Source organism: Callorhinus ursinus, unplaced genomic scaffold, assembly GCF_003265705.2.
Source record: "Callorhinus ursinus isolate GAN/ISIS: 27379988/994484 unplaced genomic scaffold, GSC_fseal_2.0 scaffold49, whole genome shotgun sequence".
In the NCBI taxonomy this organism is placed as follows: domain Eukaryota; kingdom Metazoa; phylum Chordata; class Mammalia; order Carnivora; family Otariidae; genus Callorhinus; species Callorhinus ursinus.
Genome location: NW_027397111.1, coordinates 1,289,974 through 1,315,652, shown reverse-complemented (window position 1 = coordinate 1,315,652; position 25,679 = coordinate 1,289,974).

Here is a 25,679-nt window from a genome sequence, read left to right as displayed (position 1 = left end):
GGATGCTCTTTCAATCTGAAAATTCATGTCTTTCATTTCTGGACACTTCCTTGTATTTTTTCTTTTTCTGCCCTATTCCATTTTCTATTCTCCTTTTCTGGAATGCCTATTGTTGGAATGTTGGAACTTCTAAAATGCTTACTCTCTAAAATGCTTACTTCTTCTTTACTTTCAATATCTTTAATTTTATATGATTTTCTGGGTGCTTCTGAAAAAGTTCTCTTCCTCTGATAAAAGAACAGACGTCCCTGAAGAAAAGATCTTTTGTCACTGCACCTCCCAGCTTTCTATTTTTAAATGTGACGGTGATGTCTAGAGTGGCAAGAACTGTCTTACAATCATGAAACAATACACACCAAGATGAAAAGATAATTGAAAAATTAAAAAACAACTAGAACTCTTCCTGGCAATAGAAAGTACTCCATAAATATTTGTAAAATGAATAAATGTTCAATGAATAATGACAGTGGTAGGGCAAAAGTATAGAAAGAGTCTAAAACTTTAAAAACATCACTACACTGTTCTGACAGCCCTAAACTCTAGACTTCTTATCACATGAAATAAGTAACGATTTTCATTGCTTAAGACACTGCAAGCCAAAAACATCCCTATTATGGACCTACAATAAGTATTCAGTTAGTGGTAGATTAGCCTTATTTTAAATATCATATTCTTATTTAGGTATACTATTAGCTTCACTCTTTATGTCTAATAATTAAAATTTTTATAATAATTGAGGCTTTCTTCTCTGAGTTCTCCACACCCCTCTAAAGTTGTAGAACCTCAAACTGGGTACTATTTCTAGAAAAAGATTAATCTGTGCTTTCACAAAATGTCACAATAGGTCACTGATTTTTTTCATACAGTATTCTTACTTATGCTTAATCACACCTGTTTGTTTGTTTTAACAACTAAGTAACTTACTTTGCTTACCATATTCTAATCTCTGTATTATTTTCCTTTGCTCTGTATTATTTTCTTTTGCAAGTTTATTTTATTATTTAAAAAAAACAGGCATTATGATATTTATTATAATTAGTGGAATAATACTGAAATTATTAGGAAAAAGTTAATAAAACCAAACTTCTCATTACCACCTCCCTGAGATAAGCAAAGTTAATAGTTTCCATGTGCTTTTATATCTTTCTTCACATTTATTCAAACATATATATATATATGTATATTGAATTCAGATACAAATATTCTACGGTATTTGTTAGAAACATGAGATAATGCTCTCTACAACACTTTCCAATTTGCTTTCACAACACTGCATAGACATTCCATCAAAATAGATCAAATGCATTCTGTTAATAGCTGTATATATTACAGATGGGTATACTACAATTACATATAACCCTACCCCTGTTAATGTGCATACAAATTATCTGCAATTTTTATTACCATAAAAATGCTGGAGTAAATATCCTTTATTGTTGCATTTGTTGCTCTAAGTTTGATTTCCAAAAGTTAATTGTTAGGTTAAAAGAAAGTGTATATTTTAATTTAATAGAAACTATCTGTTAACTCTGGAAAAAAGTTGTAGCAATTTACTCTCCCACTGGCAACATATAAGATTTTCCCTCATCCTGTTCAGGACTGGATATTATCACTCTTTTCTATTTCTGTCAATTTGATGACAAATAGATTATTACTGATGTTTAATTTCATTTCCCTGATTATCTTCATAAATTTATTGGCTATTTATACTTTCTTTTCTGTAAACTATTTGTATCCTATGGCAGACATCATCAACTGCCAATTCATCAGCCCACCCCCACCTTGCATAAAGAAAAATATTTTTCAATGTTTGGAACCCATGTGATTTATATGCACATCCTCAGCCCCAATTAATGAATACTCATTAGTATAAGACAATTCACTAACTCCTTCATTCATTTATTCACCCTCAGTAAATATTTATTGAGCATCTACTGCATGCCACAATGAGCAAAGTCCCTCCCTGCCTTCATAGAGTTTATATTCTAGAATAGAAAGCTACACAGACCAATAAATAAATATATAACATGTCAGGAGATGGTAAGAGCTACATAAAGAAAAAAAGCAGAGTAAGGGGAACAGGCTAGGAATAAGAATGAGGGTTGTTAATATTAGAGTGTAATCAAGAAAGCCCTTTCTGATGACAAATAACATTATAGCACTTCACAGTTAGTACAGGTATCTTATAACAGAATATTCTGAATTTCTCCCTGCTGTCCTATAACAATGCTGTCACCCATTTCACCCATCCATAAGCTATAATCACCCAACACATTGTTGCTATTATTATTTTAAATGAACAGTGATCTATGAGATCAACTACTTTTTTTAAAGGTAAAAAAAAAGTAAAAGGTTTTATATTACCTTTATTTGCTCCTTCTCTAACAGTCTTTCTTTCTTTCTTTCTTTTAAGATTTTATTTATTTATTTGAGAGAGAGAGAATGAGAGATAGAGAGCACGAGAGGGAAGAGGGTCAGAGGGAGAAGCAGACTCCCTGCTGAGCAGGGAGCCCGATGTGGGACTCGATCCTGGGACTCGATCCCGGGACTCCAGGATCATGACCTGAGCCGAAGGCAGTCGCTTAACTAACTGAGCCACCCAGGCACCCACAGTCTTTCTTTCTTTGTGAAAGTCCAAGTTTCTAACCATTTTCTGACCATTTTTCTTCTCTCTGAAGAACTTTTAACGTATCTTGCAAGGTAGATCTACTGGCAACAAATTCCCTCAATTTTTGTTTATATGAGAAAGTCTTTGTTTCTTTTTCACTTTTGAAGAATAACTGCTGGATTCAGAATTCTATATTGATGGAAGATTTTCTTTCATCATTTTAAATATTTCAGTCTACTGTCTTCTTGTTTTTGTGGTATTGAAAAGAAGCCCAACATTACTCTTATTCTTATTTCTCTACACATAACATGAGTTTTGCCTCTGGATTTTTTTCAAGATTTCCTCTTTGTCTTTGGTTTTCTGCATTTAATTCCCTCATTAACATAGATATAAAAATCTTAATAAAATATTAGCAAATCAAATCCAACAATATATAAAAAGGATAATCAATAATAACAAAGTAGAAATTCAAGTTTAGTTTGACATTTAAATATCAATTATATTCACCATATTAACAGACTAAAAGAGAAAAAAATCGATGCAAAAAAGCATTGGATGAAATGCAAAAGAAATTCATGATTTAAAAAATTCTTAAAAACTACAAATAGAAGGAAACTTCCTCAACTTTATAAATAGCATCTCTGGGGGTGGGGGGTGGATGGGAGAGAGCTACTATTAACATCATACTTAATAGTGAAATATGAATGATGATTGGGAACAAGGCAGTGATGCTCAGACTCACCCCTTGTATTCAACATTGCACTGAAGGTCCTAGCTTTGCAATATGACAAAAATTAAAATAAAAAACATAAAGATTAAAAAATAAAATGTGAAACTCTCTTTGGAGATGGAGCTATATTCTTACAAGCTTAAGAAATCTACCAATCATGAAAATTAATATGTAAATTTAACAAGGTCACAGGAAACAAGGTTAATATTTTAAAATTAGTGCATGCATACACATCAGGATCAAACAAGTGGAAAATGAGGTTAATACCAATTATGCTTGTTAATTTCTTCCAGTTATAGTTTCATAATTTCTGATCCTTTTGCTATGCTTTCTTTGATCTCTTTGGACATCATAAACATACTCATTTTAAAGCCTTTATTAGACTCTTACAAACTCAATTTATATGTAACACATTTCTATTTCAATTATCAATTTTTGTTGATTTCAGATCTCTGCCCTTACTTGTTTTTTCATGTTTTAGATTTTAGCTTGTAATTTTATTTTATGTAGAAATTTTAATTTTGTGTAATTCTCTCTCTTTACTCCCCCTCTCATTTAATGTATTTATAGCTACATCCATCTAACCTCTTAGGCCCCAGTTCAAATCCAGACCATGCAACGGTGGCTTAGGATCCTTTCCATATAATGATAGAGGAGATATCACAGGTCAGCTAATGAACTCAATTTCAAGGAAGAAAGACTTAATTTACTTCTTGATTAAGCTATGACTTATGGCAGCAATAGGCAGTAAATTTTATAGCCTCCTGTCATTAGTAGCACATCCCTCCAATCAGCTGTTGTGAAACTTCAGAGATTTTACATATTCTTTATATATTTTGCATATTAATATTTAACAGTTTCACATGTAGAAAAGAATCTTCTCCCAATTTATTTGTTGAGCTCTGAGAGTTCCTTATGTGTTCTGGATACAAGTCTTCTAATCTCACATAGTTTTGGAAATATTTCACCCAATCTGTGGCTTGTCTTTCTTTTCTCTTAACAGTATCTTTTGAAGAGCTAAAGTTTTTAATTGGATGAAGTCAAATTTATTTTATGGACTGTGCAATTGTGTCATATCTAGAAAATATTTGGCTAGACAAAGCTCACAAAAATTTTCCCCAGTTTTCTTGTAGGAACATAATAGTTTCAGGTCTTACACTTAGGTATTCAATCCATTTTGAGTTAATTTTTATATATGGAATAAAGTATTGTTCAAGGTTCTTTTTTTGTTGTTTTTTTCTCTTTTCTCTCCCTCTTTCCCAACACCTGCATATTCAATTGTTCCAGCACCATTTTTTTAAAGACTTTATGTATTTGAGAGAGAGAGAGAGAAAGATAACAAGACGGGGCAGGGGAGGGGCAGGGAGGGGGCAAGGGGAGGGAAAGAAGCAGATTCTCCACTGAGCAGGGAGCCTGACTTGGGACTCAATCCCAGGACCCTGGGATCAGGACCTGAGCCAAAGGCAGACCTTAACTGACTGAGCCACCCAGGCACCCCTGCTCCAGCACCACTTTTTAAAAGAATTTTTCCATTGAATTGCCTCTACTCCTTCATTGAAAATCAATTACCATATATGTTTAGGTCTATTTCTAGACTCTCTATTTTATTCTATTGATGTATGTGCCTATCCCACTAATATCATAATGTATTGAGTACTATATAGCTTTTGTGTAAATCCTCCAATTCTGTTCCTCTTTTCAAAAAATTTTGGCCATTCTAGTTTCCTCTCTTTTCCATATAAATATTAGAATCAGTGTCAATTTTTACAAAAATATTGTGGCATTTTGTTTGGAATTGCATACCCATAGGAGTTGCTAGCTTTAGCCTTAGCAACTTCTGCATGATCCTGCATGTCTGTTTATTATAGCAGCCTTGGAAGTGACATGTTAAATATGGCAGAGCCAAAATAACGGAAGGAGGCTGAGCATCTAAATCTGTACTTAATGGAAAGCCACCCACTAATCCAAAACACCTGTTCTGGATTACCCTCAGAAAGAAAGAAACATCTACTGTGGTAAACCACTGGCAAGGGGAGTTTATCTGTTAAACCAGCATGACCTAACTAATACATTATTCCATAAAGTTTTGTAATATTATCCTCAAAGATTCTTGCAATCTTCTGTTAGATGTATTCTTAGGTACTTACATTTTTTGCTATTATAATTGGTCTTTTATTGCACTTTCTAACGCTTTGCTTCTAATGTTATAAATATACAATTATTTTCTAATTTTACATCCAGAAATATTGATAAATTTTTATTAATTCCAATAACATCTGTAGATTAATTTTGCTTTTCAAAGAAGATAATCATATAATCCACAATGATCCTTTTACACCTCAGGTCTTTGTCTGTCTATACCACACAAACTAGACCCTACTGATAAGGAAAATCTGTGTCCTACGATGGCCGACCGAGCCCCCAAGAGAGTCCCAGTTCTTGCCCCAGGGCTCTTCCAGGTTCTTCTCCCTGCTCTGCTTCCCACGCGCACCAATCCGGGTTCTTCTCCCTGCCCCACTTCATGCATGCGCCAAAAGTGCCAAGTATGTGGAAGTAAAAATGTATAAATTGCCCCCTTTGTTTGTGCTCGGGGCTCAGACCTTTGGAGACCACTCTCCTCTGAGCCCGCCAGTGTTAAATAAACCTGTCCTCCAAGATCTCCGGGTGCTGCTTTGTTCTTCTGTTGGGAGATCTGGTCCAGGTTCCCTAACATTTGGTTCCCGGACTGGGAAACACAACCGCGCTCGACCATTGTTGCCACTGTTTTGGGGGTAATGGTCATTCTGTGATGTATTATCAGCCCTTCTCCACCACCGACCTCCTCAACTGGAAACATAACACCCCATCCTACTCTGAGAAACCACAGGCTATGGTAGACCTCACAGAATCCCTCTTCCAGTCATCGGCCAACCTGGGAAGACTGCCAACAGTTACTCCACACCCTGTTTAACACAGAGGAAAGGAGAATAGTGAAAGGTGCACGGCAGTACCTGGAAGAGCACGGACCAATGGGAATCATCAACCCTGCTGCCTGGGCTAATATGGCCGCACCCAGAGAGCACCCAGCATGGGACTTCACCACAACCGAGGGACAGGCCCGCATCCACCGGTGCCAGGATACCCATCTCCGGAGAATCCCGGCAGGAGCTAAGAAACCCATGAACATGACTAAGGTATCCTCAGTCACTCAACAACCAGGGGAGTCCCCCGGGGACTACTACGAAAGACTATGTGAAGCCTACAGGATATACACTCCATTTGATCCCCAGGAACAGGAAAGCCAACAGATGGTAAACACCTCCTTCGTGGCTCAGACCACCCCAGACATCAAAAAAAAACTTCAGAAACTGAGGGTTTTGCTGGGATGAACCTCACCCAACTAATAGAGATTGCCAATGAACAGGGAGGTTGCAGCCAAATGGGAAGCTGACAAAAAGATGAGAAAGAAAGTCAGCCTCCCGGTCGCCGCCCTGAAAGAAAACGATAACACAAAGACAGGGAGACCCCAACCACTGAAAGGGGGGAAGCCCGGAACCCCCTTGGCAAGGGATCAATGTGCCTACTGTAAAGAGAAAGGGCATTGGAAAAACGAAATGTCCCAACTGGGGAAAGGCTCAAAAGCCCAGCCGCTACAAGGAAGAACCCCGAGAGGAGGACCTCATATGCTTTGCGGGAATGGACTCAGACTGAGGGGGACCGGGCTCTGTCCTCCTTGGCCCCCATGAGCCCACAGTCAAAATGAAGGTGGGGGGCCAACCACTGACTTTTATGGTTGATACTGGGGCCGAGCACTCTGTTGTCACCTCCCCAGTGGCACCTCTCAGCAAAAGGACTGCAACCATCCTCAGGGCCACCGGGACACAGGCGATACAACAGCCCTTCTGCCAGGCTCGCCAGTGCAAACTCGGGGGCCACAAGGTCCGACATGAATTCCTTTATCTGCCTGATTGCCCCATCCCTCTCCTGGGCCAAGACATAGTCTCCAAGCTTAGGGATCAGATAACTTTTGAGCCCACTGGACACACTAGCCTCCAATTGAACCCAAGGCAAGAGGAGACAGGGTCTCAAATATGAGCAATTACCATGCCAAGGGAAGAAGAATGGAGGCTATTCCATGCCCAGGCCCAACTGAGCAGGCCGCCGGAGTTCAGACTCACCTTCCCTTCAGTATGGGCTGAAACAATCCACCTGGACTAGCCCAGAATTGGGCCCCTATCATTGTTGAACTGATCCCAGGAACCCAACCTCAGAAGCAAAGGCAATACCCGCTTCCACAAGAAGCTAAGATCAGCATCCAAGAACATCTGACCAAACACAAAGAAGCAGGTATGCTAGTCGAGTGCCAGTTGGCCTGGAATACCCCACTCCTGCCAGTCAAGAAGCCAGGAGGGGGAATACCAACCAGTTCAAGACCTGCAGGCCATCAACAAGGTGACCATCTCTCTGCACCCAGTGGTCCCAAATCCATACATCCTCCTCGGCCAAATCCCAGGGTGGACCAGATGGTTCACTTGCCTAGATTTGAAGGATGCCTTCTTCTGACTCTGCTTAGCTCCCCAGAGCCAGCCACTATTTGCCTTTGAATGGCCTGAACTTGATACAGGGGGCCAGAAGCAACTGACTTGGATGCGCCTCCCACAGGGGTTTAAAAACTCACCAACCCTCTTTGGGGAAGTGGTGGCCGTGGACCTTGTCAGCTTCCCAAGAGAGACCACATGATGCATCCTCCTTCAGTATATAGATGACCTCCTCCTCTCCAGTGACACACAAGAAGACTGCACAAAAGGCACAAAGGCCCTCCTACAGCTCCTGTCCGACTCGGGATACCAAGTCTCATGGAAGAAGGCACAAATCTGCCAAAAACAGGTCTGATACCTTGGTTTCCTCCTTACCCAAGGGAAAAGAGAACTAGGGCCAGAGAGGAAAAGGGTCATCATCTCCCTGCCACAACTCCAGACCAAAAGGGGCCTACGAGAATTCCTAGGGGCTGCAGGATTCTGCTGCCTCTGGATCCCTGGATTCTCGGCAATAGCAAGACCCCTTTATGATCTCTTAGGGAGACCAGATCAAGAACCCCCTGCCTGGACTGAGGAAGCAGAAGCTGCTTTCACAGAGATAAAGACTGCCCTGGGGTGGGCTCCAGACCCGGGCCTACCAGATGTAGAAAAACCCTTCAATATCTTTGTGCATGAAAAGGAAAAAATAGCACTGGGGGTACTCACCCAAACTCTTGGACCCTGGCAAAGGCCAGTTGCTTACCTGTCAAAGAAGCTGGACCCTGTGGCAGCGGGATGGCCACCATGCCTCAGGGCGCTGGCAGCCACAATCCTACTCATCAAGGAGGCAGACAAACTTACCCTGGGGCAAGAACTTAACGTCAAGTTTCCTCATGCAGTTGTGTCCCTCGTGAATGCACAGGGACACCGCTTCCTTTCCAACTCTCGGCTAGCACAATACCAAGGGCTCCTCTGTGAAAACCCACGCTCACCCTCAAAACAGTAAGGACATTAAATCCAGCAACCTTTCTCCCCACGGAAGAGGGGGAAACACACCATGACTTCTCCAAGGTGACTGATGAAGTCTACACAAGCCGTCCAGATCTGCGGGATCAAGCCGTGAAGAATCCAGAGCTCACGCTGTTCAGTGATGGCAGCAGTTACCTACAGGAGGGTGCCCTGAAAGTGGGTTATGCAGTAACCACAACCACTGAAGTCCTAGAAGCTAAGGCATTACCAGCTGGATGGTCAGCTCAATGGGCTGAATTATATGCCTTAGTCCGAGCCCGAGCCCTCGGTAAAGGTAAGAGAGTCAACATCTATACTGACTCTTGGTACGCCTTTGCCACTGTACATATACATGGAGCCATCTACAAGGAAAGGGGCCTCCTAACCGCAGCAGGAAAAGCTATCAAGAACAAGGAGGAGATACTGAGACTCCTCGAAGCTGTCTGGCTTCCAAAGGAAGTAGCAATCCTGCACTGTAAGTGACACCAGAAAGGAGACGACCCCATAGCACAGGGAAATCATCTGCAGATGAGGCAGCCAAGACTGCAGCCAGTCAGGACATGGACAGAGCCCCTTCCCTCATCATGGCCCTAACACCTCCAGAAGAAGTCCCTCTGCCCAGTTACACCAAAAAGGAAAAGGAATGGGCCATGGCTGAGGGAGCCACCCTGACTGAAAAGGGATGGTGGATGATGCCAGATGGGCACATCTTTGTTCCAACAGCAACCGGAGGGCATCTAGTCAAGGAATACTACCAACTCACTCATCTGGGAAAAACTGCATTAGAGGCCCTTCTCAAGAAGCACTACTACGTCAGTCAGCTGCCAGCACTGTGCCGAGCAACAAGTGAACGATGCATAACATGTGCTAAAAATAATGCTCGGTCTGCACCACGGCCCCCGCCAGGTGTCCAGAGGATGGGAACAACCCCCTTCGAAGATCTAGAGTTAGACTTCACAGATGTGCAGCCGAGCAGGGGGTTCAGATATCTTCTAGTAATAGTGTGCACATACTCTGAGTGGGTCGAGGCCTTCTCGACCAGGACGGAGCAAAGCCAGGAAGTAGCTAAAGTCTTCTTGCGGGAGATCATGCCCTGGTTTGGCTTGCCATTAACAATCCATAGTGACAATGGACCCGCATTTGTGGCAGACATTGTACAGGTCTTGACTAGATCTTTCAACATCACCTGGAGACTCCACAGTGCTTATCGGCCCCAAAGTTCAGGGAAAGTAGAGCAAATGAATCACACCCTCAAGGGAACCTTAGCAAAGTTTTGTCAGGAGACTAACCTCCCATGGCCGGATCTGCTACCCTTAGCTCTCCTGTGTGCTCGCTGCACACCCAGGACATCAGGTTTCTTCCCATTCAAATTAATATATGGACGGCCTCCCCCATGCTTGGGAAGCCTTCCAGGAAACTTGCATCAGGTTGGAGATAAAGGGATAAAGGAGCAGCTTCAGGCCCTGGGAACCAACCTAAATAAATTACAAAAGTACACCACTGAGAGGGCTCCAATCTCCTTAGGTTCTCAGGTACACTCCTTCCAGACAGGGGACTCAGTTTGGGTCAAAGATTGGAAGAAAAACCCCCTTAAACTGCAGTGGACAGGGCCCCACACTGTTGTTCTAACTGTCCCTACTGCCCTCAAGGTCTCAGGTGTCACCCCGTGGGTCCACCACTCCAGAGTGAAGAAAGCTCATCATTCAGACGAGGATCCATGCCAGTGGAGAATCTAGCCAGACTTCACTAACCCACTCCAGCTTCACCTTTGACAAGACCCCACCGACTGATGGACACCTGCTCACCGTGGTCCCTGGCTCTCATCGGCATGATTTCCCTCAACTTGGGAGTCGGACTCTATACTGTTGCCCCTTCTGACTGGACTTCCCCCAGAGGTTACTATTGCCATTGCTTATTGGATGTCCCTAGGGTGTATTACTGCACTTACTTGTCCACAGGTTTCATCTGCTGACGGGTTAGCCACGATGGCTCCCTCTACCTAAGGTCGTAGATCCCACATTTACTAGCCCTCTGCTGTCTGCTCCTGAGCACATTTCACCATGGTTTTTTCCAGCTTATCCCCCTCAATCCCGCACCAGTGCCCCCACTGACTTCTTCTACCTGGGATGGGTACACACCAAAGGTTAACCTCCATTTTGATGGATGCCAGCTTCTTGATACGTCCTGGGAACCTCATAGACAGTGTTCCTACCATGGTCCTCACTCAGGTTACTGGCTGGTAGATACCTATATCTGTGGGGCCCCCATGCCTCAACAGCCAAACACCTGCCCTCAGTTCTGCTCATAAGCCTGGGGATGTGAGTCCTGGCTGGCGACTTGGCCGGTAATGGAACGATGGTCCACCAGGTGGCGCCTCAAACAGCGCAGTGACATCCGAATTTCCTCGTCACGCAACACCACCCCATCCTCTTGCCCCAACAATCACTGTATATCGCTCATCCTCTCAGTCTTAGAACCCAATGCCACATCATGGGCTACAGGAATCATTCTCCTGTTGGGCCAATATCACCCTATGGGGACCAACCCCACGGCCAAATTTATGATTAAGTCCATGTTCACTCCAAGCCTTACAGTCAACCTCCAGAGTCAGACAGAAAATAACTTGCCCTGGTGCATCCCTGGGACCCCATCCACACACAGCAAGCATCTATAGCGCAACTGTTAGGTATGATTAATGCCTCCCACCAAGTGCTTAACCACTCAAATCCACGCCTAGCATCTGACTGCTGGATCTGTATGAAACCCAGTCCCGTCCAACACCTAGGTGTCATTCTCAACCAATCTACCATGTCACCTCCCACCTCAGCACTAGGGACCTCAGATTATCCCTTTCTGGCTCTGGTACCACTGTATGACAACCCTTCCTCTCCCATCACGGGCCACAGTTGGGCCTGTGCTCCTAACAACACTTTTCTGGCTTGTGATCAAGATGTATACATCTCCATCACCCTACACGATCAAGCCATGCACACTTGTCAGCCTCTTACCCGATCTTTTAGTCCTCCCCGGGAGCTATGCCCCACTCACATGGAGATCTCCTAGGCACCCTCAACACTCCCCGTGCCATCCCTCTTATCGTGAGCCTGCTGGCCACATCAGGTGTTGCCCTCGGCGCCACTGGCATCAGGATGTCTCAGGTTCAGTACCAGGGGTTAACTCAAGAACTCACGGCGGATTTTTCCACCCTCACTCAGTCAGCCCTGGCCCTGCAGTGCCAACTCAATTCACTGGCCTCAGTGGTCCTCCAAAACAGGTGCAGGCTCGACTTCCTCATGGCCACACAAGGGGGGCTCTGCCTCTTCTTACAGGAGGAATGTTGTTTCTATGCTAGTGAGTCAGGGGTGGTCCAAGAAACTCTGACCCAGTTACAGGAATGAGTACATTGCCGGTGGGAAACACTCCAGTGGACAACTTGGTGGGATACCCTCTCACAATGGTTCCCTTGGTTCACCCCCCTCGTCGGCCTCCTCTTATTGCTTCTCCTCATAGTAGCATTTGGTCCTTGTATTCTTAATGCCCTTACTAGATTTATCACTACTCAAATTGCTAAAATCAGACTTCAGTTACTCCTTACTCACTATCGTCCCTTAGAAGATGAAAATGATGCCCTCTAAACTAGGTGTTTAAAGGGGCATCAAAGGTGGGAATGATAAGGAAAATCTGTGTCCTAAGATGGCCAACTGAGCCAGCGAGAGAGTCCCAGTCCTTGCCCCGGGGCTCTTCTGGGTTCTTCTCCCTGCCCTGCTTCACGCACGTGCCAAATGTGCCAAGTATGTGGAAGTAGAAGTGTATAAATTGCCCCCTTTGTTTGTGCTCGGGGCTCAGACCTTTGGAGATCACTCTCCTTTGAGCCCACCAGCATTAAATAAACTCTTGTCCTCCAAGATCTCTGGGTGCTGCTTGGTTCTTCCATCGGGCAATCCAGTCCAGGTTCCATAACACTACAATTACAATGTAGTATAAAAGAGATAATAGCAGCCATGTCTTATTCGTGATTATAAAATGAATGCTTTTACTGTTGCAAAATTAAATGTGATCTATAAAGTGGGGTTTTGGTAGTATCCTATTCTCATATTAAGGAAATCCTCTCTATTCCAAATTTGTTCAGAGAGTTCTTTTTATCATAAATGGATTTAGAATTTTATCATGCAGTTTTTGCCATTTATGGAGATGCTCATGAGGTCTTTCTTCTTCACTATTTTTTTGTATTGAACTATTGGAATACAAACTGCTCATTTTCTTTTTTTTTTAATTTTTATTGTTATGTTAATCACCATATATTACATCATTAGTTTTTGATGCAGTGTTCCATGATTGATTGTTTGTTCATAACACCCAGTGCTCCATGCAGAACGTGCCCTCTTTAATACCCATCACCAGGCTGACCCATCCCCCCACCCCCCTACCCTCTAGAACCCTCAGTTTGTTTTTCAGAGTCCATCATCTCTCATGGTTCGTCTCCCCCTCTGACATACTCCCCTTTTCTTCCTCTCCTGTTATCTTCTTCTTTTCCTTTTTTCTTAAAATATGTTGCGTTATTTGTTTCAGAAGTACAGATCTGTGATTCAACAGTCTTGCACAATTCACAGCGCTCACCGTAGCACATACCCTCCCCAATGTCTATCACCCAGCCACCCCATCCCCCCCCCCCCCCACCACTCCAGTAACACTCAGTTTGTTTCCTGAGATTAAGAATTCCTCATATCAGTGAGGTCATATGATACCTGTCTTTCTATGATTGACTTATTTAACTCAGCATAACACCCTCCAGTTCCATCCACGTCGTTGCAAATGGCAAGATCTCATTCCTTTTGATGGCTGCATAATATTCCATTGTGTATATATACCACATCTTCTTTATCCATTCATCTGTCGATGGGCATCTTGGCTCTTTCCACAGACAAACTGCTCATTTTCATCCTTTATTCATTCTTCCCTTTTTTCCTTTAGGTAATAGGACCACCTTCAGTTTTAGCAGGGCCCTTTATTGATCAACTAGGCCAAAAAGGTGAGAAGATTTTCTTTTTAAAAAATTCAGGTTGGGCGCCTGGGTGCTTCAGTTGGTTAAGCCGCTGCCTTCAGCTCGGGTCATGATCCCAGGGTCCTGGGATCGAGCCCCACGTCGGGCTCCCTGCTTGGCAGAGAGCCTGCTTCTCCCTCTCCCTCTGCCTGCTGCTCTGCCTGCTTGTGCTCTCTATCTCTCTGTTAAATAAATAAATAAAATCTTTTAAAAAAAATTCAGGTCCCTTAAGCTCAGGATTCCTCTCCTATACTGCAACTTACTAAATATGCAAGCATCACCTTGTCCTCCATCATGTCATCATGTTGGAATTTGGGCTTCGGATGCCAACATGCAAAAATGGTGATACTTTAGTTTCTGCTCTTGCTGAGAGTAATAAACTGTCCTTTGTCTCTGATGTAGGTGTTTCAGATATCCTGCCAGCCTACCTTGTTCACTTGTAAGCAGAGTTAAATGTCAGACCCTTCATAGTTCCTGACAATCCTCTAAGAGATTTCATTATTAGACACCCATGCATTATTTAGATGTTCTTAAATTTCCAAATGTATTTTTTTCTAGTTATATTTTTCTTATTGATTTCTAACTTAATTAGATTGGAATCAGAAAACGAAATGTTACTTTGAAATTTGTAAAAATTGTTTTCTGGCCTAGTATATGCTCATTTTTGAAATATATTCCATTTATACTTGAAAAGAATAAATATCTGATTGTTGGGTAGAACATAGGTTCACTGGATTGTACTTATTGTGTTCAAATTTTTTTCTATATAATTACTACATTTGGTGTGCTTGGTAATTTACTAAAAGGAGTGTTTTTAAATCTTTTGTAAATTTCTCTTTTAAGTGCTGTGTACTTTGCATTCATACATACTGAAGCCATGCTACTAGATGGATAGAGGTTTAATATAGTGTTTTATTCTGTGTTTTATTACAATTACTCTCTTTATTTCTAATCACTTTTATTGCTTTATTTTATTTATTAATATATTTCTATTACCTTTCTTTCTGATAGTATTTACCTGGTATATATCTTTTTAATTCTCTATTTTTCTTCAACATGTGTCCTTGTGGGGTTTTTATGTTCATTTTATTTTATTATTAAGTTTTTAATTTTAACTCTGCTATAGTTAACATACAGTATTAGATTAGTTTCAAGTGCACAATATAGTGATTCACCATTCTATACATTACTCAGTGCTCATCATGGTAAGTGTACTCTTTAAATCTCATCACTTATTTCATCCATTCCCCTACCCTTCTCCCCCCCAGTAATCATCATTTTGTTCTTTATAGTTAAGAGAATATTTCTTAGTTTGTCTCACCCTCTTTTTTTTCTGTAATCATCATTTTGTTCTTTATAGTTAAGAGAATATTTCTTAGTTTGTCTCACCCTCTTTTTTTTTCTGTTGCTCATTTGTTTTGTTTCTTGAATTCCACATATAAGTGAAATCATATGTTATTTGTCTTTGCCTGGCTGACTTATTTCGCTTAGTATTATACTCTCAAGCTCCATCCATGTTGTTGTAAATGGCAAGATTTCATTCTTTTTATGGCTGAATAATATTCCATTTTATAGAGATAGATATAGAGATAGATATATATTTATCTATATATCTATCTCTATATCTATCTATCTATAGATAGATATCTATAGATAACTATATATCTATCTCTATATCTATCTATCTATATCTATCTATCTGTCTACCACCTCTTCTTTATCCATTCATCTATTGATGGACACTTGGGCTGCTTCCATAATTTGGCTATTATAAATAATGCTCTAATAAAGACAGATGTGCATATATCCCTCTGAATTAGTGTTTTGTATTTTTTGGGTAAATACCCAGTAGTGTGATTACTGGATCTTAGGATAGTTCATTTTTAACTTTTGAGGAACCTCCATACTGTCTTCCACGTTGTCTGCAACAGTTTGCATTCCCACCAATAGGGCACAAGAGTTCCTTTTTCTCCACATCCTCACCAATACCTGTTGTTTCTTGTGCTGTTGATTTTAGCCATTTGAAAGGTACAAGGTATAGTTTTGATTTGCATTTCCCTGATGATGGGTGATATTGAACATCTTCTCATGTATCTGTTGACTATCTGGATGTCTTCTTTGGAGAAATATCTGTTCATGTCTTCTACCTGTTTTAATTGGATTATTTATTTTTTGGATGTTGAGTTTTATAACTTCTTTATATATTTTGGATACTAAATCTTTTTGGATATGTCATTTGCAAATATCTTCTCTCATTCAATAGGTTGCCTTTAGTTTTATTGATTGTTTCCTTTGCTGTGCAGAAGCTTTTTATTTTGATGTAGTCCCAATAGTTTATTCTTGCTTTTATTTCCCTTGCCTCAAGAGACACGTCTAAAAAAAGTTGCTACAGCCAATGTCAGAGAAATTACTTCCTGTATGGTTTTATGGTTTGAGATTTCATATTTAGGTCTTTAATCCATTTTGAGTTTATTTTTGCGTATGGTGTGGGAAACTGGTCCCATTTCATTCTTTTGCATGTAGTTGCCCAATTTTCCCAATACCATTTGTTAAAGAGACTTTTTCCCATGGCATATTCTTTCCTGCTTTGTTGAAGATTAATTGACCATATAATTGTAGGTTTATTTCTGGGTTTTTCTGTCCTATTCTATTGATCTCTGTGTCTATTTTTATTCCAGTACCATACTGTTTTGATTACTACCACTTTGTAATATAACTTGAAATCTGGAATTGTAATTGTAATACCTCCGATTTTGTTTTTCTTTTTCAAGATTTGCTTTGTCTATTTGAGGTCTTTTATAAATATAAACTTTAGAAGTGTTTGTTCCAGTTCTGTGAAAATGGCTGTTGGTATTTTGATAGGGATTGCATTAAGTCTGTAGGTTACTTTGGGTAGTATGGACATTTTAATAATATTTGTTCTTCCAACCCATGAGCATGGAATTTCCATTTCTTTGTGTCATCTTCAATTTCTTTCATCAATGTTTTATAGTTTTCAGAGTACACCAAACAACCTCTTTGGTTAGGTTTATTCCTAGGTATCTTATTATTTTTGGTACAGTTGTAAATGGGATTGTTTTCTTAATTTCTCCTACTGCTTCATTGTTGGTGTATAGAAATGCAACAGATTTCTGTACATTGATTTTGTATCCCATGACTACTGAATTTATTTATCAGTTCTAGTAGTTTTTGGTGGAGTCTTTAGGGTTTTCTATGTATATTATCATATCATCTTCAAATAGTGACAGTTTTACTTCTTCCTTACCAATTTGAATGCCTTTTATTTCTTTTTGTTGTCTAATTGTTGTGACTAGAACTTCCAGTACTATGTTGAATAAAAGTGGTTAGAGTGGACATGCTTCTCTCATCCTTGATGTTAGGGGAAAAGCTCTCAGTTTTTCACCATTAAGGATGATGTTAGCTGTGGGTTTTTCATAAGTGGCCTTTATTATGTAGAGTCATGTTCCCTCTAAACCTACTTTGTTGAGTGTTTTTATCATGAATGGATGTTGTGCTTTGTCAAATGCTTATTTTGCATTTATGATTTTTATCTTTTCTTTTATTGAGGTGATGTATCACATTGATTGATTTGTGAATATTGAGCCAAACTTGCAACCCAGAAATAAATCCCACTTGATCATGGTGAATGATTTTTATAATGTATTGTTGGATTCAGTTTGCTAGTATTTTGTTGAGGATTTTTGCATCTATGTTCATCAGAGATACTGTCCTGTAGTTCTCTTTTATGGTTGTGTCTTTATCTGGTTTTGGTATGAGAGTGATACTGTCCTCATACAATGAATCTGGAAGTTTCCCTTCCCTGTGTCTTTGTGTTTCATGAATATTTTTATAAGTACAACATATATAGCTGAGGTTTTCTTTTTAATCTAGTAGAATAAGATTTGCTTTTAAGTGATGTTTAATATATTTAAATTTAATATAATTGCTAATGCATATATTTATTTGTACAATCATTATTTTTTGTTTTCTATTTGTCCTGCTTTTTCTGTTTTCTGCTTTTTTCTTTTTAAGATTTTATCTATTTATTTGACAGAGAGAGACACAGCGAGAGAGGGAACACAAGCAGGGGGAGTGGGAGAGGGAGAAGCAGGCTTCCCGTGGAGCAGGGAGCCCAATGCGGGGCTCGATCCCAGAACCCCGAAATCATGACCTGAGCCGAAGGCAGACACTTAACGACTGAGCCACCCAGGCACCCCTGTTTTCTGCTTTTTTTCTCTCATGATTTTCTTTCCTATTTTGTTTTTTAAAAAGATTTTATGTATTTATTTTGACAGAGAGAGAGAGAGAGAGAGAGATAGAGAGACAGCCAGAGAGGGAACACAAGCAGGGGAAGAAGGAGAAGCAGGCTTCCCGCTGAGCAGGGAGCCCAATGCGGGGCTCGATCCCAGGACCCTGGGATCACGACCTGAGTCAAGGCAGATGCTTAACAACTGAGGCACCCAGGCGCCCCTTTCTTTCCTATTTTAGATTCATTGAGTTATTGTATGTTTTTTCTCATTCCATTCTCTCTCTTCTACCACTTTAGAAGTTTGTATCAACTAGTATCAGAACTAGCTGCTGATAAGCTTGCCAATATAAAACAACAACAACAAATATACAAATAACAGGGCTAAGACAAAATAGAAATTTATTTCTCTTTCCTTTAAAAGATGTCCAGAGATAGTCCAGGGCTGGTATAGATGCTATAATATCATTAAGAACCCACATTCCTTCTATCTTTCTGCACAATCATCCTAGACCATGCTTGCAGACTTAAAACCACCCTCTTGGTCCAAGATTGTCTAAGATGGTTGCTGAAGATGCAGCTATCACATCTATATTGCATCCAGCAGAAGAAAGAAGGAGGACACAAGGCCCATTTCCCACCTAAGGAAATAAATGCCTTTTAGGGAACCTGGGTGGCTCAGTCAGTTAAGCATCTGACTCTTGATTTCAGCTCAGGTCATGATCTCAGGGTCATGAGATTGAGCTCTGCCCAGTGTAGAGTCTGTTTAAAATTCTCTCTCTCCCTCTCCCTCTGTCCCTCCACCTCTTGCACCATCTCTCTCTCTCTTAAAAAAAAGCCTTTTGAGGAATCTTTCTGGAAATTCCACACCACACTTTTGCTTAAATATCTGAACTTAAGTCACATAACTAGACCTCACATGGAAGCCAAAAAATGTCTTCTGACTGCAAACACTAACAACCTAAATGAAACAGGTTCTGTAACTAAGGCACAATGCACATTTGCCTCTCCCATGAAGTTATATATTCTATTCTATCCATTATGTGATTAACATATAATTGTCTAAAAAAATTAATAAATTTTAATCTTTCCCCAAACAATACATGGACTTTAAACACTTTAATTCTAGTCAATACCCTCAAACTTTTTTTCTTAAGATTTTTTTTTTTTCTGGTCAGAGAGAGGGGGAGAAAGAGAGCACAAACAGGGGGAGCAGCAGTCAGAGAGAGAAGCAGGCTCCCTGCTGAACAGGAGTCTGATGCAGGATTCGATCCCAGGACCCTGGGATCATGACCTGAGCCAAAGGCAGACATTTAACCAACTGAGTCACCCAGGTGTCCCAATCAATATCTTCAAATTTTTAAGCTATTTGCCCAGTATTCTAATTCTATATAGTTTTTTATTCCTGTAAATATTTTTGTCATTTACACTTAGTATTTATTTAAGTTGATTCACATTTTAACCAATTTATTGCTATATATTATATTATATACCATATGTATTATTCACTACTTTTTCTTGCATTACTGACCTTTCATCTTGTATCACTTTTGCTCTGCATGAAGTGAATTCCTTAAAATTTCTTTTAGCATGGGTCTGCTAGTTACAAACTTACTCATTTTTATTTGTCTGAAAAATATTTTTTGTCTTTGCTCTAAAGACTATTTCATTGGATGTGCAAATTTACAGTTATAATCATTGTTGAACATATTCTATCTTTTGTCTTCCTCTGTTCCTGATGATAAAACAGCTGTTAGTCTAACTGTTGTTTTTGAAAGGTAATCTTTCTCTATGTCACCCTTAAGATTTTTTTTGTCTTTTGTGCTCTGAAGTTTCACTACAGTGTGTCCAATTGTGGATATATTTTTATTCATTTCCATTAGGATGTGATGAATTTTCTGAGTCTATATATTGGTAACTTTCACTAATACTGTAAAATCCTCTTCAAATATTGCCTCTGCCCAATTTTTTCTCTTCTCATCTGAATCCATAATTGGATTTACATTAGATTTTCATATACTGTTCTCTATGTCTTTTAACCTCTCTTTCATTTTTTCTAATCCTTTCTCCCTCTGGGCTATAGTCTAGAAAACTTCTTCAGTTTTACCATCCAGCTGTATCTAACTGAGTTTTAAATTTCACATATTATAATTTTGTTTCCATAATCTCTCCTTGGTTCTTTTTCATATCAGTAGGTCATCTCTTACTGTCTCTTATCCTTTATTCATATTTTAATATATTTTTATTTTGTTAAACATATAAAATATACCTATTTATATTCCATGCCTAATAAGTCCAATATCTAAAATATTGTCAGGTTAGAAACCTTTATATCATTTCTGCTGCATCTTGCTCATAGTAAACATAAAAAATGCTCAACATAATTAGTCATTATGGAAATGCAAATCAAGACCACAATGAGATCCCACTTCACACATACCATGATGGCTACAACTAAAAGGATAGACAATATCAACTGTTGGTAAAGATGTGGAGAAATCAGAACCTTCAGACATACTGGTGGAAGCTCACTGAGACAAGTTTGAAAGTTAAAAGCTCAAAGGGAACCCAGCATGGGAGGTCCCCACATTTTTGTTTTACTTCCAGGAGTTTGACCAGGTTCACAGTAAATAACAGAGAAAATTTCTCTAATGTTTCAGGCAGGGAGAGAAAAAACAGGAACATTTTGTAATATGCCAGAGGAGTCTTTTCTTCTTAAAAAGTCCCTCAGTCAGTGGAAACTAGTTAACCAGAGCCTAAACTGCTGGTTTATTATCAAAGCCTAACTGACCTAGGAGAAATAAAACACCTAACTCTAGTGAGCTCTATCCTTCCATGTGTGAGAAAAGAAATACCAAATTCTAGCCCACTCTAGCCATCTTGTCCCACTTAATAGAGAAGAAAAAAACAGAAACAATTGTGAAGTTCACAGTCCAGAGGCATAGTCTCCCTAAAAAACTTAGACCTAATCATAGGGCTATAGAATGCTTCCCTTCCCCCTATACCTTACTATTACAAAAGGCCTATTTACAGTAATTTTTTCACCTAGTGCCTCATGTTTGACTATCAAGAAAAAATTACAAAGCATAATAAAAGGAAAAAAAACATACATAGTTGGAAGAGACAGAGCAAGCATCAGAACCAGACATATCAGGAATATTGGAATTATAACACCTAGAATTTACAACTATCTTTAATATGCTAAGAACTCCAATGAATAAAGTAGACAGGATGTAAGAACAGATGGGCAATGTAATCAAAGAGATATAAATCCTAAGAAAGAACAAAAAAGAAATGCTAGAGATCAAAACACTGTAACAGAAATGAGAATGTCTTTGAAAGACTTACTAGCAGACTGGACACATGTCAGGGAAGAATCTCTGAGCTTCAGGATATATCAGTGGAAACCTCCCAAACTGAAAAACAAGAGTACAAAAACTGAAAGGAAACAAAAAGAACTATGGAACAACTACAAAAGACATAACATACACATAATTAAATACCAGAAGAAAAGGAAAAAGAGAAAGAAAGAGAAGAAATATTTGAAACAATAATGACTAAGAATTTCCCCAGATTAATGTCAGTTACTGAACCAAAAATGTAAGAAGCTCAGAGAACACCAAGCATGATAAATGAAACAACACCAACAACAAAATCACCTGGGCATATAATTTTAAAACTACAAAAGAAAAAAAAAAAGATAAAGAAAAAATCCAAGAGGAAGCCAGAGGGGGAAAAACACCTTAACAATAGAGGAAGAAAGATGAATTACACCTAACTTCTCAGAAACCATGCAAGCAAGAAGAGAATGGAATGAAGTATTTGAAGTGTTGAGAGAAAAAACAACCAATACTGTATTTTGTATTCTGAGAAATTTTCCTTCAAAGTGAAGGAAAAATAAGGATTTTCTCAGACAAAATAAAACTTGAAGAAATTTGTTGCCAGTAGACCTGCCTTGAAAGATATGTTAAAAGAAGTTCTTTAGAGAGAAGGAAAATAAGATAGGTCAGAAGTTTGGATTTACATAAAGAAAGGAAGAGCATCTAAGAAGAAATAAGTGAAAATACAATAAAAAATGTTATTTTTCTTTTTCTTAATCTAACAAATAACAGTTCCTTCAAAATAATAACAGCAACAACATGCATCATATATATATACAAATATAAGTGAAAGGAATGACAGCAATGTTACCAGGAATGGTAGAGAGAAATTATGGCTATTTTTTTTATCATAAGGTACTCACATTGCCTATGAAGTGGTCTAGTGTTATTTGAATGTGGATTTGGATTAGTTGTAGATGTATATTGAAAAATCTAGAGCAACCACCAAAAAGTGTTTTTAAAAAGGAAGTATAACTGATATGCTATAAAAAGAGAGAAAATGGAATCATTATAAAATGCTCAATTAAAACCATAAAAGTTAGGCGCACCTGGGTGGCTCAGTCAGTTAAGCATCTGCCTTTGGCTCAGGTCATGACCCCAGGGTCCTGGGATTGAGCCCAGCATCGGGCTTCCTGCTCAGCAGGGTGCCTGCTTCTCCCTCTCCCTCTGCTGCTCCCCCAACTCCTGCTCGCTCTCTCTCTCTCTCTGTCTCTCTCAAATAAAAAAAAAAACCTTTAAAAAAAACATGAAAATTAGAAAAAGAGTGGAAAGCAAAAATAGGAACAAAGAAGATGAGCAACAAATAGCAAACAGTCACAAATATGGTAGATATTAATCCAGCTATATCAATAATCACTTTGAACATTAATAATCTCAATGCACCAATTAAAAGAGAGAGATTGTCAGAATGGATCAAAAAACAAGACCCAACTTTGTATTGTCTACAAGAAACCCACTTTAACTGTAAAGACATATATAGATTAAAAGTAACTGGACAGAGAAAAATATGCTACACTAACACTAATAAAAAGAAAGCAGAAGTAGCTATATTAATCTCAAACAGTGCAGACTTTAAAACAAGGAAATTTATCAGGGATAAATAAGAGCACTATATAATAAAGGAGTCAATTCTCCAAGAAAACATAACAATCCTTATAGTATAGGCACCTAACAACAGAGCATCAAACTATGTGAAGCAAAAACTGATAGAAATGCAAAGAGAAATACATGAGTTTACTATCATAGTTGGAGACTTCAACATTCCTTTGTCAGAAATTGACAGGACCAGCAGGCAGAAAATCAGTAAGGACATAATTGTACTCAACAATACCATCAATCAAGTGTATACAGTTAACATCTATAGACTACTTCATCCAACAATAGCAGATTAGATATTCTTCTCAAGTTCACATGGAACATTAATCAAGATAGCCCATATTCTGGACCATAAAACACACCTTAACAAATTTAAAAGAATAGAAATCATACAATATCTGTTGTTACCAAAAAGGAATTAAACTAGAAATCAGTAACAGGAGAATCCTAAAATATGTGAAGATTAAGCCACTTTTTAAAATTTTTTCTTTAAATTTAATTCAGTTATCATATAGTGCATTATTAATTTTAGGGGTAGAATTTAGTGATTCATCAGTTGCATATAACACCCAGTGCTCATTATATCAAGTGCCCTCCTTACTGCCCATCACCCAATTACCCCATCTCCCACCCACCTCTCCCCAATAGCAGCCCTCAGTTTTTTTTCCTATAGTTAAGAGTCTCTTATGGTTTGTTTCCCTCTGTTTTCATCTTATTTTATTTTTCCTTCCCTTCCCTTATGTTCATCTATTTTGTTTCTTAAATTCCATATATGAGTGAAATTATATGGTATTTATCTTTCTCTGACTGACCTATTTCAAAGCTTAGCATAATACCCCCTAGTTCCATCCACGTCATTGCAAATGGTAAGATTTCATTCTTTTTGATGGCTGAGTACTATTCCATTGTATATATACACCACCTTTTTTTTAAAAATCCATTCATCTGTCGATGGACATCTGGGCTCTTCCCATACTTTGGTTATTGTGGACATTGCCGGTATAAACATTAGGGTGAATGTGTCCCTTTGAATCACAATTTTGTATCCTTTAGATAAATACCTACTAGTGCAATTGTTGGGTTATAGGGTAGTCCTATTTTTCTTTTTGAGGAACCTCCATACTGTTTTCCAGAGTGGCTGCACCAGGTGGCATTCCCACCAACAGTGTAGGAGGGTTCTCCTTTCTCTGCATCCTCGCCAGCACCTGTTGTTTCCTGAGTTGTTGAGTTTAGCCATTCTGACTACTGTGAGGTGGAATAACATTGTGGTTTTGATTTGTATTTCCCTGATGCCAAATTATGTTGAGCATTTTTTCATGTGTCTGTTAGCCATTTGTATGTCTTTTTTTGGAGAAATGTCTGTTCATGCCTTCTGCCCATTTCTTGACTGGATTTTTTGTTTTCAGGGTGTTGAGTTTAGTAACTTCTTTACAGATTTTGGATACTAACCCTGTATCTGATATGTCATTTGTGAATATCTTCTCCTATTCCATAGGTTGCCTTTTAGTTTTGTTGATTATTTCCTTTGCTGTGCAAAAGCTTTTTATCCTGATGAAGTCCCAATGGTTCATTTTTGCTTTTGTTTTCCTTGACCCTGGAGAGATGTCTAGCAAGAAGCTGTTGTGGCCAAGATCAAAGATGTTGCTGCTTGTGTTCTCCTCTAAGATTTTGATGGATTCCTGTCTCACATTTAGCTCTTTCATCCATTTTGAGTTTATTTTTGTGTATGGTGTAAGAAAGTGGTCCAGTTTCATTCTTCTGCATGTGGCTGTCCAATTTCCCCAATACTATTTGTTGAAGAGACTATTTTCCACTGGATATTCTTTCCTGCTTTGTTGAAAATTAGTTGACCATAGAGTTGAGGGTCCACTTTTGAGTTCTCTATTCTGTTCCATTGATCTATATGTCCGTTTTTGTGCCAGTACCATACTGTCTTGATGATCACATCTTTGTAATATGGCTTGAAGTCAAGAATTATGATGCCACCATCTTTGGCCTTCTTTTTTAACATTACTTTGGCTATTTGGGGTCTTTTCTGGTTCCATACAAATTTTAGGATTGTTCCAGCTCTGTGAAAAATGCTGATAACATTTTGATAAGGATTGCACTGAATGTGTAGATTACTTTGGGTAGCATAGATATTTTAACAATATTTGTTCTTCCAAATCATGGAATGTTTTTCCATTTCTTTGTGTCTTTCTCAATTTCATTCATAACTGTTCTGTAGTTTTCAGAGTACAGATCTTTTATCTCTTTAGTTAGGTTTATTCCTAGGTATCTTATGATTTTTAGTGCAATTGTAAATGGAATGATTCCTTGATTTCTCTTTCTGCTGCTTCATTGTTAGTGTATAGAAATGCAACAGTCTTCTGTGTGATGATTTTATATCCGGTGACTTTGCTGAATTCCTATATCAGTTCTAGTAATTTTTTGGTGGAGTCTTTTGGGTTTTCTTTCTTTTTTTTTTGTTAAAGATTTTATGTATTTATTTGACAGAGAGAGAGAGAGCGATAGGGAAGAGCAGGAACACAAGCAGGGGGAGTGGGAAAGGGAGAAGCAGGCTTCCCACCAAGC